The following is a 17,351-nucleotide window of genomic DNA, read 5'->3' as shown; positions in this document are numbered from 1 at the left end:
AGTAGCTTGAGAGACAAAGAGGCCATAATGAAAAATCATCTAGAAACAGAAAATGCATGGTTGAGAGGACAACTGCAAGAAAGAGAGAATCAATTGGCATGTATGGATAGTCTCTCTTTGGAGGCAATCCAGTGTAGGATTCTAGCTAAATCTTATGCCCTATACCTCAAGGAACAGTGGCTGAAGTTTCAGATCAAGACCCTGACATAGAGAGGCACCATGCCATTTCGGGACTATAGGCAGTTCATTGGTGTTTGTGATAATAGCACACTAGAAGATAGGGCCAATATGTCTGAGTTTTATTTGCAAAAAATGTCCTTAACAGACATGAATATGTGGGACCCTAATGCCAAGCTAGGAGATTTACAGTTGATGGCTTTGGCATCATGGATGAACCATGAGGAATCAAGGGCTACAAAGATGAAGAAGATATCGGCAAGAGAGAAAACTGAACCTCTTATGATTAGAGTTGAATAGTTAGATCCCATGGCCCTCATCAGTACCCATAATTTGAGTTCAAATGATCCTCAGCTTGCACCTAGATATCTTGTTGCCTAAGAGCAAGCAATTTCACATTTTGAGGACATGTTCAGGTTGTTAGGGGATGATAGCATACATGCTTTCCTAAGGGTATGGAACACATTGTCATACAACTTAAAGATAATAGAGTACCACTCTCCTCAAATATTGAGAGAAGCACTAAAAAAGACACCCATTTACAAGCAATCTATGCAAAGGCTAAAAGGCACTTGGATTGGCCTAAAATTCAGTCCACCACTACTCTTAAAAATGCTAGAAGGAAGGAAGGAAGAAGAAGAAAAGAGGCAGTAGGAGGAGGTAGAAAGGAAAGCAGGATTCTATGAACAAGAAGAGGAAACCACAGTAGAGGCATGGGATGTTAGGGAGGCCACTAGAGCTATGAAGGATATGGATATTGATTGAGTTGCTCAGAGGATGAGCAACACTTTCAATAGGGGGTGATGATGAGCCTCATCATTGGGTAATTATATGGGCCTTAATTAACCTCCTAGCTTAGTCGAACAAACTTTTCTCACAACTTATTACATGTTTTTGATTATATTTTGTTTATGAGATGAGTTAGAGTTGGATATTATGCGTAGTGGACTAATATGCATTAAATGCAGGATTGAAGGAGAAAATAAAGGAATTTTGGCAAATACTAAGGTTAAAACTCGAATGAGACGAGGGAGAGGGATTGTAGGAGGTAAATCCTCCTCATTTACTTCTACCCCATTCAAATATTCCTCCATCCATCACACCAGCTCGGAGTGCAAGCAGCCAATCCATGAGGATTACAAGGTAGCCGATAAAGTGAGAGACAGAGAGCTAGTTTATCTTGAGTTCGGGAGCCGAGCCTCCCTAATTTTAAGGAAGTCATTTAGGAGTTCATTTGTATAAGTAGAGAGGCCTAGAGCCTCATTAGGATCCAAATTTCTGTTGTAAACTCTAAGCTATTTCCGAGCTCCATACTTGTGAAAGTTTTATTGATGTAATTTTTTGTTTTGGTAATAAGAATGAGTTTTGTTTTGAGCCAGCATCGAGTTAACTCAGAGGGCTGAAGCTCTTGGGTTAGGGACCAACCTAGTAGCCAAGGCTCCTCTTTCTTGTATCTGTATGTTTAGATTAGTCTCATAGCTTCATTGTTAATTTGATTTTAGATGTGTTTTCATTGCAAGTAGTGTAGATTGGATTGGTTGTTTATTAGTTTGCTTCCATTTGTGCCTTACTTTAGTAGCAAGTTATCAGGGATAAAAGGAGTACCACAAGGTTTTCATTGGGTGTCTTGGCCTCATTTCCTCCCTTTGGGATCATGATTTGAGGAAGGGACCCTTATGCAGCCCCAAAAACACAGATTTCTATTTCTTGCATAAGCTTTAGAGGTTACTGTACTTAAGTTAGCTTTTGATCAGTTTTGCAAAGAAGTATTTCATTTCCATCTCCTCTATCTTCACTCTTGTAGTATATCTCATCCATGCTTTCAATTCCTTTCAGCAACTTTCCTCATGCATCATGTCGGCAATTAGTTCAATAATTCTACTTTTCTAGCTTATGAGAATGCTTCTTGTTTACATAGATTTTTGGGAATTATACATGTTTTATGTAGAGCAGGTTCTTTAGGAGGAGAAAAAGACTTCATAGCCAGAAACCACCTTCCACTCCATCCACCATAGTCATTCCTTGTTTTCACCATTGCCTTCACTAGTTTTCATCATTTTTCATAGAAATTCTTCCAAGCACATTGAGCGAATCCAACCATCCTCTATCTTTGTTGTTGACTTCTGAGTGATCCTAGACCTTTCCTCACTTCATTCCACCCATATACCACCTTCCCTAAGCCTTCCATCACCTCCAACACCTTCCATTTTTCTCTCGGCTGTATCCTGTAGGTTTACAGGGAATCCTGTAGGTTTCTAGTACATCTTGTAGGTTTTCCTGAAATGGTCTGTTTTGAGGCCGAATTGAGGGAAAACCTCTAGGAAGTCACAAAAATCCTCCAAAGGGTATCCCACACCATCCAACCATCTCCTAACCCTTCCATCCATCCTCCAACATCCTTAATTCACCTGCCACATCACCAAAATAAATTAGTTTGCATACTTGATTTTGCATGAAAAGACAAAAAGACAAAAACAGATTTATTTCAGTCCCTTTACTTGCACATTAGAGATTTTTGATGCTTCTTACTTCCATTCTTAGATAGTATCATTTGGTTCATGTTAACTTAGCATTATTGCAAAGCATAATTTCTTGGCAGTTAATTAGGAAATGGTGTGATTTAGCATTGAATTTTGGTCTTTTCCATTATTGTAGTAGATTAGCTCTCCCTTAGAGCAGATTTACCTTTCTTCCATCAAGAAACCAAGCTTCTTATGAATTAATAGAAGTCTGTATTGAAAACCCCAGTGGTCTCTCGCCAGCTAAACCGTAACAAAAGGTAGAACCATCATTGTTACTTATGTATACAACACTGTCACCTCCAAGTTTTTACGAACCCCGGGTTGACAAAGTAAAGCCAATAGCCCAAGATTTGCATCATTCTTGCTGCAATACTTGCGCTCACCACAGGCCATGTTAGCAAAATCAAGTATTACCTCGACAGGCATTGTTCTTGTATCCACCCCTCAGGAAACCACCCCAAAATGAGTCACACCTGTGTCGACACTAGCAGATGCCAACTAGAGGGATAAACAAAAAGGGAAGAATGTATAAACCTCAAACACTTCCTCATATAGGGTACCACCACCTTGTGCATTATGTGAAGTATCAGGGCACCCTACCAACTTGTGCTCCAAGCTAGACGATTTGAAAGCTCTTCTTCATGCCCCAAAAACGTTAGCGGCCTCACCTCCACCTTTTGGAGACAAGGCCACACCAACGCATAACAAGGCATTGCGCACCAACCATGCATGTGCCATATGTGTGGAGTACGGGAATTACACTCATCACTTCCCCAAAATAGCTCAGTATTGAGATGCATTGGGTGTGCTCACTCAAACCAATACAAGGATTCCATCACCACACACCATGCCAGTAGTGGATGATGGGTCCAAAGCCATTCTTTTTGTATTTTAGGAAGAAGCATCGCACACTATTCATCCATGCACCGATTCTTATTCTACCTCTCACTTGCGGTTAGCATCTAGAAGAATGAAAAGCTAACCTTAGGTAGTATTTCCAAATCCTTCCCACTCTTGTACCCTATGTGATAGACCTAGAAAATTTGATTAATCAATGCAGAGAATTGAGAAAAATTAGAGATGTATTTCTCTTTGTGGTCCACATTCCTCGACCTACTCGCTCAAATCAGTCTAGACGCTCGCACAATCATTTTCACATTTGTTCCCAAGTGTGTCATACATGGAATTATCAATACCTTCCATTTTTTAAAGCAACAAGAGAAGCCTTGCAGCAAATTGACATCGGGGGCACAGATCCCTGTACCATCCTTGATCCTAAGATCCAGAGGTGACCTGCACCCTTGAATGTCCCACCTCATGACATCAATCATGTGTCATCATCTCAAACTATGGGAACTATTAATACCCACACCATTTATTACATTAGCATAGATCCTGCATCATCCACAGTTCACCTATGCAATATTTGTACCAAAAACTTGCATATTTATGAGATATGTCCTATGTTACTAACATTTGGATAGATTAGACTATGACACCCACTAGTTCAAAAAATCCCTGAACATTAACCACTCGTAGAGGAATTTTCATTAGCTCTTGGGACACCAATGTTATCTTGGGAACCTTCTCCCACTCATCATCAATCTGCCATTATGGAGATTCTCCCACCACCTGGTGCTAATGACACACAACATCACATATGATTCATTTCCTTGAACATAGGAAACTTAATTCACGTCGTCTTCTCAAAATGTTTTGGTGTCGAGACTACCGCACCCACCACAAAGGTGGTACCACCATAGACTACACAAACTCATCCAATCTTCACATTGTCAACATCATTGGGTTCTATGACAACAACCATTGAATCCCAATCCCCTCCTCGCGACCTTGCACAACCCATTTCACCATTTGATAATATTTTTCACTCATATGAAGATATTTTATAGGGCATGACGGAACCAGATTGTCCATGGATGCCATGCATCACCATTCTTTCGTTCTACATGAGAAAGCATTTTCACCTATTGATGCACTGAGCCATGCTATTTTCATAATAGAAACAAAGGCCTTCCTACCACTAGGATAGGTAGCTTGGTTCAAAAATCCCATCCCTGTGCCAAATGTGTTTGAGGAATCGATAATGTCTCACCTACATTCAAGGTAGATATTTCCACCAAGCCAAGCATAGTTGAAGAAATCTCGCTAGGGGAAACATGCTCCCAAGATGAGGTGGCCTAGTACAAAGCCCTATTTCAATAATATAGGGACATATTTCCATGGTCTTACTCAGAAAATTCCAGGCATTAGTACTACTATTGTGAAGCACCACATTGACAAATGGCCTAATGCCTACCCTATTAGGAAAAAGTGGTGTCAGCTCCATCCCTCTAAAGTAGAAGCGATTAAACAAGAAATCAAAAATATTCAAAAGGTTGGTTTCATCTACCCTATCGCTTATACATCTTGGGTTTCCAACCCTATACCAGTCATGAAAAAAAAGAGCACCATCCAAGTCTGCATTGATTTCAAAGATCTGAACAAAGCATGTCCCAAGGAAAATTACCCTACACCCTTCATCGACCAAGTCATCAATATATGTGTTGGTAATGAGGCCTTATCCTTCATGGTTGGATTCTCAAGGTATAACTATATTCAGACACACCATACTAATTGGTACAAAATAGATTTTTCCACCCCATGGGGCACGTTCGCCTATCGAGTCATGCCTTTCAGCCTTAAAAATGCTGGTGACACCTTTCAATGGGCCATGAACTATATCTTCCATGATTTGGCTCATCTTATACTTCTTTATTTGGATGATCTCATAGTGTGATCCAAAAAGTGCTCAAACCATTTGGAAAATCTCTGTTTGTTGTTTTAGAGATGTTGATAATACAACCTACGCTCGAACCCTCTCAAGTGTGTCTTTTGCATCAATATAGGAATACTACTGGGGTTCATTATTTTCCAACAAGGCATTAGAGTGGATCCTCTAAAAATCCAGGCCATCTGAGAGATCCCACCTCCAAAAACTTTGAAGCAATTACAAAGCCTGCAAGGTAAGGCCAATTTCTTACGTCACTTTGTCCCCGATTACGCCACTTGTGTGCATGGATTCTTACACCTCCTTTGCCAGGATGTTCCCTTCCACTAGGATGAACAAGCTCAAAAATCATTTGAGGCCTTGAAAGATACATTATCTCAAGCTCCACCAATCAGCCCTCCTAACCATACCAATAATTATACCCTTTACTTATCAGCATCAGAAGTAGTCATCACAGAGGTATTAGTCCAGGAAGGACCAAATAATAGAGAACATGTTATATATTACATCAATAAGAACCTCTCTGGGCCTGCTTTAAAGTATGCTCGATGGGTAGTTATTTTTCAAGAGTTTGAATTCTATTTTTCTTCCCCTAAAAGAAAGATATCTCTTAACCTTGAAAATTTCATCGCAGATCTCCCTACAAATTCCCAAGGGGCCCCTATTAATTATTCTTTCCCTGACGAACACTTGTTTGTCATATCTATAGACAATCCCTGGTATGATGACATCCTTCCCTTCCTTCAAAATCAGAAGTTCAACCCTCAGCTCACTCACGATGATCGTAGGCACATCTTCCATCAAGCTCCTTATTACCTTCTTATGGGGAACGTCCTCTATCATCGTAGCATCGACACCATTCTTCGTTGATGTTTTATTCTTAAGCAAGATGAGCAGGTCTTAAATGACAACCACAGAAGAGCTTGCAGTAGCCACCTATCATGGATGACCACTGCCCAAAAAATCCTTTGTATTGGTTACATTTTTCCCACTTTCTTTCGTGACTATATTCAAGCATTCAAGCGATGTGAATTTTTCCAGAGATACTCTCATAAGGCATGAGCTCCACTAGCTCATCACCATGGTAGGCCCTTTCTACAAATGGGGCGTAGACTTCATGACCTACAACCCACAGTGTTTTGATAGCTACAAATACATTATAGTTGTCGTTGACTACATCATAAATTGGGCAGAAGCCATGCCCACATATAATAACACCGCGGAAACAACTACATGGTTTTTCTTTAACCATGTCATCACACGGTTCAGTGTTCCCAAGGATTTAGTCTCAGATCATGGCAAACACTTTGAGAATGAGATATTTCAAGAACTATCCCAACACCTTGGTTTTTCCCATGATTTTGCTTCCCCATACTACCCTCAGTCCAATGGCTAGGTAGAAGTTGTTAACAAAGTTCTTAAAATAATGTTACAGCATATGGTGAACAACCACAAAACCAATTGGCATCACATGGTTTTCTTAGCCTTATGGGTGTACCACATAGCAGTCAAAGTGTCCATAGGGTTCACACCCTTTCAATTGGTATATGGGGTTGAAGTTGTGCTCCCCATTGAGTGTGAGATCCCTACCTTACACTCAGCCATCAAACTCCTCTTAGATACCTCACCTTTAGAGAAAAGGCTAGTACAATTGGAACACATTGTTGAAATTCGTCAGGAATCCCTCCAACATAACAAAGCCCACAAAAAGAGGACTAAATTATGATTTGATCGCAATGTCACCCCGCGTTCCTTCACGAAGGGGGATCTATACTTTTCTATGATGTTTCCAAAGAAGCTTCAGGACCAAGGAAGTTCAAAACATTATGGAAAGAATCATACATGGTTAAACATTGCCTCCTCAATGGGGCATACATGTTAGCAGAGCTTGATGGGATTTGCCTCAAAAACCCTATCAACGGGCTCTACCAAAAAAATTCTAGCCATAACACTAACAACAGCCCTAAAATGTAAATGTATACACCATGACTTGTTTGTATGATGATCACCTCATCACATATGTACACTAAAATCATTCTCTCATCATGTGTCGCAGATGGATCATTCACCAGCCTACCATCACGGGTTTGTTGATGGTGCTTCTCGATGGTCACAAAACCTCGTTGTAGCAGCCTTTTCCATATACTCTCCTAACCTGAAACCCTTCCATTATAATGGGCTTTGCATCGAGTCAGCCACCAATAATCAAGTTGAATATGATGTCATCATAGGCCTCTTGGCCGATGCCTCCCACCTAGGTATTAGTCACCTACATGTGTTCCTTGACTCCCAGCTTGTTGTATCACAGTTGAATAGAACCTTCAGGGTACATGACCCTTGCCTTTTTCATAAATATCTGCATGCAAAAAGGTTAGCTCGTGGTTTTGATCATATCACATTTTCACATATACCAAGAAATCAAAATCATGTAGTTGACTGCATAGCTAATCAAATCCTAGACTAGCATGTATCACATATACATCATCATCGAGACACATAAAGCATAAAAAACATATCCATCTAATAAATGCAAAATAACATCACATGTATGAAAATAATAGCACATAAGACACATCATGAGACCCGCAAAAATAAACTCATATATATATATCTATATATATATATATCATCGTAAAAAAAAAAATGTACACATATACATCCACTGGCAAATGCTAGAAATAATGAGTCATAAAAAGAGGAGCATCCTCATAATGGGTGCTTCCTCTGGTACATGAAATAGAATACATCTAGGGATTGGGTACAACACCCCCATCCCCCACGTGTCCCTTGCACAAGGCCCTCCTTCCTCGCCCAGTGTTGGAGCCAAAATAGGATGAGCAGTTGACACTGCCACTACTAGTCGACGAAGGACAAGGCGCCTCGCTCTATCCCAGGGCATCGTTCTCTCTATCATGTCCTCATCTATAAATTCCCATCTGGCCTCAGGAATCCCTTGGAGTATAGTTGTCACATGATCCCATGCATCCTCAGCAACCCCTGTGTGTGCCTCTACAGCCTCAAAAAGCTCCCACAGTCTCTCCCTCTCAGCACAAAGAGATGAAACCGCCCCCTCCCTAGAGGGGCCACCTATCTCTAGACGTAGGCATCAAGCTAGCCTCTCGGGCTCCTCCTCCACCCTGTCATCTCTCTATCATTGTAGCCCACCTGTTGCACCAGCTCCACCAGGACGATGAGGATCGTCCCCCACAAACTTGGCCAATGGACGCCATATAGGTCTCCCATCTACAATTAAAAGTACATGGTATTAGTATGGACATATATCATACATCATAAGTTCATGTAAATCATCACAATGTAGAACACACAATCACATACATGTCAGGCCCCAATGGAATCACTTGGGGGTAATCCCATCTCTTGATCTCCATGGAAATACACGCCAACATCGGGAAACTCAAGAATCACTTTAGGGTTGTACAACCACCAAACCTCAACCGTGGGTGTCCAATACCACCCTACCTCACCCCCACCTTCCTAGGGCATCATTGGTGCCTATCTTCGAATCCGCAAATCTCTCCACAACCTAGGCGACACTGCCAACACTGGGTGTAGCATCACAACTCGTACAAAATGCTGCAAATAACATTACCATAACAGAAGCTTCGCACCTCGCCCCTACGAAATTGTGTAAAATGAGTCATCATCCTCCTCTGAAGGAAGCCTTCCCATTCATAGAACACACCTCCCTAAAGTCTCTGAAGGACAACGAGCTATGGCCCTAAAATGCAATGTGAGACTGTTGTCCCTAAAAGTCGTATTGTCATAGTTTGGTTGCCATCTATCAATCACAAAAATAAATAAGTCCTCCTATGATCTCAGTAGAGGGTTCTAAAGAAACTTTAGCAACCCCCATTTAGCCAGTAATGATGCAGCCTGCACATCGCCCACCATTGCTACACGAATGTGATCCCAATTTCGCTCATGCCATGTCATATGCATCTTGCCCAAAGCATGAAAAAATAAAAAAAAACAGCCTAAAATCTAAAAAAAAAATTATCTGCATCACATGCTTGTTTTAAAATAGGAGTGTGGTCACGCATTTGTTCTCAATACAGATGCACGATATCGCACTGAATTTTTCCTATATAGTCACGCGCATCGCATGACTGTCACCTTTCTTCCCGCGAGGACGTCAACCCTTAGCAGTGCGTCTAATTTTTGTGCAAATGCACGATCTGCATGACTTTATTACATAGTTGTGTGCCTCGCTCACCTATCACCCATAAAGTCATGAGATCCTTGGCATGAAGACCTCACAAGTGTCTCACCCAAATTTGTGCACCCATGCAACGATTTTTCCCTTTCCCGCGTGACTGTTTTGCAGCGGCCTGCACAGGCTTCAATTTTTTCCTGTAAAAAGCTCATACAAGCCATCTTGTATGGCCTATCTACCCTAGCCTACCAAAATCACAAAGCTCAGGTTGAGACCTCTTACCTAGCTATCCTTGCGCGCTACCCAAGTACTTTGGATAACCACTATGGAAGAAAACAGCTCATGGACCTTGATCTGGAGTCCACATCAACAAGTACAAATGAGGTGGCATATGGCCCATTTCACCCTATATATAGCACTCTTTGTCATCTTCTAAAGCCCTGTTTAGAAGCTCATGGCCTCCTTTCACAAAATTGTTAGCGGTGTTACGATTAGGACGACGTCATGGTACCCTCCATTCCATTTCATCAACATACTCATTTTTTGGCCTGTTTCATTATTCAGAGTAACATTAGGTACACATTTCCATGTTTTTTTATTCATCTTGTTTAGCATTTCAGCTTACACATGATTTCATCAAGATATTTTCACTTGAGGTATTGGTTGTCAAATTTGTAGGTCCCCCCCCCTGCAGTTTCTCAGCAAAATTAGTCCCTCAATGACAATCGACAATTAAGGTATCATTCTTCATTCCTTCAAAGCTTTGCATATCCTGACATCATTTCTCTGAAATTAACCATAGTGTCCGTCATCTCGACCATGTTTACCACCACCTTGCACCTGCGCATGGTAAACATCCATACTGGTCGATAGCGCCTCCCTTACATGGATCACCTCATTTTTTAGTTCACCTTACACTATTGGGATCCATAACCATTTCCCTCATGCCCGGGAGCCATCTCATTTGCACATCTTGAAGATCAACCTCATTCTCCTCTTCTTTACTCATTGCTTACCGACCCTGCTCCCCAACCACCATATTTATTCTTTGTCAGATTAAGTCAAATGCACACCCGCATTCCACATTTGGCATATCATCCCTCCATAAGGAATATCCCATCTGTGTCACTTCATTTGCTTGATTAACCTCACGTCGAGACCAACTAATGGGGCCCCCGCCCTCAGCAAAAAAACCCCACATGCATCATTACGCAGGCCACCATTTTCTTGGGGCACTCGTCTCCATGTTTGTACATCCCAAACCACTTTTACGTTCTTTTGACAAGTGTGTAAATATTTTTTTCTTAGGGAAAGGATTCTCATCCATATTTTTGTGTCATTTTCCCAGTGGAAGTCCCAAGTCGCCCTTGGTTTGAGTTTTATTATACCACCACACCATGATCTACATTCATTCATTATCTACCATGATAGTTAAAACATACTCATACCCACCTTGGATGTCCTACCGACTCCAGGGGCATTTCCCCCAGAAAAATTGTTTTTACTACCGCCACTCGCATTACAGCTTCAATCTTGGAAATTTTTTTGTATAATCCATGTTTTCAACTCTTTTTATCATGCCTTTATGACCCATCATATTAAAATCATCTATATTCCTTCACAAAGATTCTTTGAATCATCATTTCGAGTGGTTTGTGCTTTGTTCCTGTCGAATTCAACACTCATCTTCCAAGATCAAATAAGTACCTTGGTTTCTCCCCCCTTTATGATACAACCTCAGATGGCACAGTGGGAACCACCATTACCTATTGATGTCATCAGTCTCCCCGACATTCGATAGCAACAAATATTTTCATGTCAGGGTAGTATTGTACTTTATGACCATTGCAGTTCTCTCATTTAGTTGAAGACCCATGCATCCCTTAGCACCTCATTCAATAGTGCTTACATTTCGATGCATGGGAGGTACCCAAATTTGAATACCCATGCATCCCTGAGCACCTCATCCTACAGTGCTTCACCTTTGATGCATGGGGGCACCTAGTTCATTCTATTTGTCAGAGGCACCCCTGAGGGCATAAGCAATTATTGTCATCAGCCATTAGCATGTCAGCCACATCAATGTTGACTAGATAGGACCATTTCCTTTGTGATTTTAATAAGTATTCATATCCATCATAATGAGCATGGGATATGCTCACCTCGCATAAACACTTTTTTATCAATATCTCTTCAAAGCATGGTTATATTTAGTTCTTAGTCAAGGATTTTCCCTAATCATCTACACAGTAAGTTACTCTATATCTCAAGAAGTTGGTAAGGCTCTCAGTAAAATCAACAAAAAGTGATGTATTTTAGTTATACGCTTGCTCCTAACCTCATATATCAAGGGGGAACTATTATCATGTGAAAATTGTACACTCATTTATATGCATTAAAAGACACTCAAATTCAATGATCAGCGTATACAGGGGACATTTTCAGCTGGAAGCACCATGAAGACCAAAAATCAAAAGCTTTCTTAAAGGTCAAGTTAAAAAATTGAACCACATGGGTGCACCATTACAATAAATTAACATTCACGTGGCTATTTCTTTGATAGTCACGCGGTCGCGAAAAATATAGTAAGCACCTTGGGTCGTGAACTTTCTTGAGCAACACTCCAAATATTGACATGATGGGATGACAAATTCGATCCTTGAGTCCCAAAAATCCTTTAAGGCAAGGAAATGGTAGCTCTCATATCATTTATGAGGTGAACCACCACATTGATGAGCCAAGGGAGGAGTGTCCAAGAAACTCTATAGATGCAAGTTCAAGGAGAGCTAAAAAGAAAGAACAAGCATAACATTGTTATGCTGCCAAAAATGCACCCTAGAAATCAAGCATTTCATTGAGAAGAGAATTTCATGATTGAGAGAGTCTTCATACTTCTTTGAGAGAGAGAGGAACTTCCTCGCTGAGGATGTTTTAAAACCATTTCTCAAACAATTCTCTCCAAGTGTCTTTTATTCATCTATTGTATCTCTTCTACATTCAAAATTCAATAAAGGGAATCCTTTTCCTATTGTTTTGTTGATTTGTTATGTTTCATTAAGCTTTCTTATTTGTTATTTAGTACAAATTTAGTTTATGTTTGTTAATGCATTGTTTCCACTATTTTCAATGCTTTGTTTATCCATATTTCTCCACTAACAACAACCAATTACTTGTATTTTCCTTGTAGGTAACAACCAACTCCAAGGAAGGTGTCTTTGGTACTCCATAGCAACTAAAACACCATTACAATTGTTCCCACTCCATGGTGTTTCCTTTCCTTGTTGTTTGTGAAATTTTTATTCACTTCCAAAATTGTTTTATATAAACACAAACATGGAATTCTCCTTGTGCTTACTCAATTCTATATAAAGATGGTGTTATGAGCCTCAATCATTACTTACTCTTTGCATACATACATATAGGATAGGTATAGGCTTAAATATAAAATGCTCATTTAGTGGAAAGATATATATATATATATCATGTTTGAGATTCTAGCGTTAGCATGATATCATGCATTTCTTTGAACTCAAGGCTTGTGAATATAGAGAGAGGGGTATACATCTATATCTATATATATATATGTGTGTGTGTGTGTGTGTGTGTGTCATGTTTTGGATTCTAGCATTGGCATGATATCATGCATTTCTTTGAACTCGAGGCTTGTGAATATGGAGAGAGAGGCACTTTTGAATATAGAGTGAACCCCTTGTGAATGTGATGCTAAAAGAAAGATTTAAAGACTATTTCTAGTTTTTACTTCTTATGCTACTCTTAATATGCTACTTTTACATAGTAGAAATTTTTTATAATTTGAAAGGCTAACACTTTCAAAAATTAGTAACTCGAGAAGGAATCAATTCCTATGCCTCAAACACTAAGAGTTCTAGTATTAGTTTGGATCATACGTAGTTTTTTTTAAAACTTAGACTCTATGTAATGTGGCCTTTTCTTTTGGGTTTCCCTAAGTAGTTGACATTTATCACACTAACACGTTTATCACACTGCCACATTAGGGCTCCAAAACCCAAAGCCAAAGCCATGCCTAATTTCACTCATACAAAAAATATTTTTAGTTGGTACATAAATTTGCAAGGAACCATCACCATTAATTTTTGTGCGTTGAACATTGCTTGCACTAAAATACTTTGGGAAGGTCTACATAGTCTACCTTATTTGCAACTAGCAGTTAGTCAAGGGGGAGCTCCAAGAGTCCTTCATAGATCTCATCCCCCCAACAACTCACTTGATAGAGAATACTAATGCATGGCATTTTCTCTTTGCATCGACCATTGAAGTTGTCAAGATAGAGATGGATGGAGCGAATCCAATATCCACACCTCAGAGGCATGCCCAAGGGTTTAAAGTGCACATTAGAAGGAAAAACTTCTTTGTATCACACTCCTACTTTTATGAATAAAGACCTCCTAGGAAAGATCTCTATGTGCTCTCTTCCAATGACAAAGTCAATAGTTCCCAAATGCTCTAGAGAAGTTGGAGCGACAAAATAAGGGAAGAAGGAAAAAAATCTCCTTACCCACCAAGTATGCTCACACTAATACCTTGTGTTCATTATTTTTTTATGCTTAGAACTAAAGGCGAGAGTTGGAATTGCATGTGGGTATTTTTTTTAACAATTGGTATTTGCCTTTTATTTTTTTCTATTTTTAACAATATAGGAAACCCAAGAAAAACCATCTAATTGCATGGAGAAGGTAGGAAAAACCCATGCAAGTTCAACACTTGCAAACCAGACCAAGGAACAAATCTACTATGTGTAGTTGTTTGTTAAGGTCTGGTTATGTTCAAACATCTAGTTTCTATGTTATCTTTTGGTTCAAAATCAGGCATTTATTAGATATATTATTTCTTATAGTTTGCATCTCTAATTAGTTATGGCTAGAGCCTCATCAATTTGTGTTTCTTTTGTGCACGGTGTTGTTCCCCGGAGACAGTTCCTGGATGTAAGGGAACCAATGCCCAGGACATCTAAATATTGATGGAAATTGTTAAATTTTGTGGTCGTAGAGACAGGCCATGAGGGCTTGCAACAAAGATTCTAATTCTGAAACCCTAGCTTTCAAAATAGAATGGCAAGAAAAATCTGAGGGTTACATATTCTTCAATTAAAGGAGTAGTTTGAAAAGGAATAAAGGACGACATATTTTATATCAGACACTTAAGAATCTAAATCTAAACTTCTGTCTAAATGATCTGAAATGGGGCACTAAAGGCTTCTTGTCAACTTACAAGAACCTCTCCCACTCCAAAGCTTAACAATTTACAAGATCTAGCTTATGATTGATAATTTGCGGAATTAAAAGAACTAGAAATAGGTGTATGCTTTGTTTGCCTTTAACTGTTCAAGTGCCTGAGTTCATTTGCTTAAACTGATATTTAAACATATGAGAGTAAAGACGATGCAGCAAATAAGCAAACACATAAGACAATAATATAACATGGAGTTCACCCTAATATCTTGAGCTACGTCTCCTTGAGCTCTAATCAACTCGACTAGGCTCTTTGGGATTATGGCTTGAATTCTTTTACAAGTTATACACTCAAATCCAATGGTTTACAACTAAACCAATGGGCTTAGAATGCCATCTTTATCCCTAGCTGTTTGGCTCTCTGGCTCTCTGGCTCTCGGCTCTCGGCTCTGGCTCTTGGCTCTAGCTCTCGGCTCTAGCTCTCGGCTCTTGGCTCTCGGCTCTTGGCTCTCGGCTCTAGCTCTCAGCCCTTGGCTCTCGACCCTTGGCTCTTGACTCTTGGCTCTCGGCTCTGGCTCTCAGCTCTAACTTTTGGCTCTCGGCTCTGGCTCTTGGCTCTGGCTCTCGGCTCTCAGCTCTTGGCTGTCACCTCTAGCTCTATCAGGCCTCCAACCTCTGGTGCTCCTTTTGGATTGCCACTCTGCCTCCCAACCTCTAGTGGCTCTGCCTCTATCAACCTTCTAGCTCTGAAGCTCTTTGGATTTCTGGCTCTGCAACTCTGCTGCACTCAGGCTCTCTAAGGAATCACCCCTTTGCCATCGCCCCCAACCTCTAGTGGCTTCTTTGGCTTTCGTGAGCTCTCTATGTTATCTCTCGGCCTCTGCTAATCCTAGGAATCTGTGGCCCTCTACACTCTCTGGCCTTTTGCGCTCTACTTTTTCTGACTCTCCGAGCATTCACTGGGCCTTCCAATGGATTCCCTAGTATCTTTGCTCTGCCCAAGCACTCACTAAGCATTACAGGCCTCTATGAGCTTCTCGGGGCTTCTCTTGAGCATCATGTTGCCTCTGCCTCTGAGAATTCACCACTCTTTGTTTGTCTGTGTTTCTCTCGGCATTCGCACGATTCTGGTTTCGCTCGACCTCCAAGCAACCCTCTGTCAATTGTGTTCTCTGTGTATTTGTAACCATTTGGTTACAGTCCTTTAACGCCTAGAAACCTGATTGTTCCACAAAAGAATTAGTTTGCAATTGGAATGAACCAGCAGGCACAAGAACCCGGTCGTTTGGCCTTCCTGTGCAGAAATCTCGAAAATAGCCAAATAACGAAATACACAGGCAAAACGCATCATGAGCCGTTTAACCGAAACTCAAAATATATACAATCACACCTATAAACCCATCAGGTCTGTCCTGTCATCGCAAATCACAATCGCATAGGTGGGAGGTCCAAGTCCATGGACTTAACACAACAATGATGTGATATTCCCTGTTAAATCTTCATCGCTCGATCGAGCTTGCGATCCAACGGTCAAGATGCAATCAGGTCATCACTCATCGCTTATCACAAGTTGCTTGTCGCATGTATAAATGTCCCTTTGTATTTATTGCGATCCTGATCGCTGATTGCTGATCGTCGATCCGCGGATCTGACTCACCGCCATCGCAAGTTGCTCTATCCGGGGCTCCGATATCGCGTGAAGGCCTACCTCCGATGCGATATGTCAAAGGTCGCAATCGGGGAGTCCTTCCATCTCCGCTTAAGTCCTCCCTTTAACCTCTTTCGATGCGATTTCCCTTAAAGAGCCTTTTAGTTCATTTTTATAAGAAATTGCCTCCTTTTCTAAGGATAATGGGCAATCTTCTTTTTACACTAACTCCTTCATCCAGAGTCTGTTTTGGTCCATTCAGATTGTGTTAGATTCAGAATGAGGAGATCTACGCAATGTGACTATTTCCAAGAGCACCCTTTGACTTTAATTTTTGAATAAAAAGTCATCTAGGATCAGTTTCTGATAAGGAAAGAGCAATGAAAGACTGAGAAAATGTGGATGAATTTCCCGAATGTGGAGCACTTCATTAAGGGTTTCAAGTTTAAATAACATGAGTACCTGTAAGTAAATTCATGAAAACTTAAACTGAAACAACCAATTGCATCTTACACTGTCCAAATGAGAAACAAACATAAATGAATGATAAACACAAGAAATGCACTATACCTACAAGCATACACAAAACTGGAATCAAAATGCTTTATATTCTTTGATTTTAGAGAAATTTCATTGTGACAAGCAAGTCACGAATACTAGACTCTAAACCCTCCACAAAATGTCATTTTCAGACTTATTTTCCGCCTAATTATTTCACTTTTTTGAGAAAAATTAAAACAATCAAATTATAAGGACATAATGTTTTTAACATATAATATTATATACAATGTATATAATATTAAATATTTATAACAAAAACAATTTTCGACCC

Source organism: Pinus tabuliformis, chromosome 1_1, assembly GCF_031772625.1.
Source record: "Pinus tabuliformis cultivar Carrire ecotype Pingquan chromosome 1_1, CPIR1, whole genome shotgun sequence".
In the NCBI taxonomy this organism is placed as follows: Eukaryota; Viridiplantae; Streptophyta; class Pinopsida; order Pinales; family Pinaceae; genus Pinus; species Pinus tabuliformis.
This window is presented reverse-complemented; position numbering follows the sequence as displayed.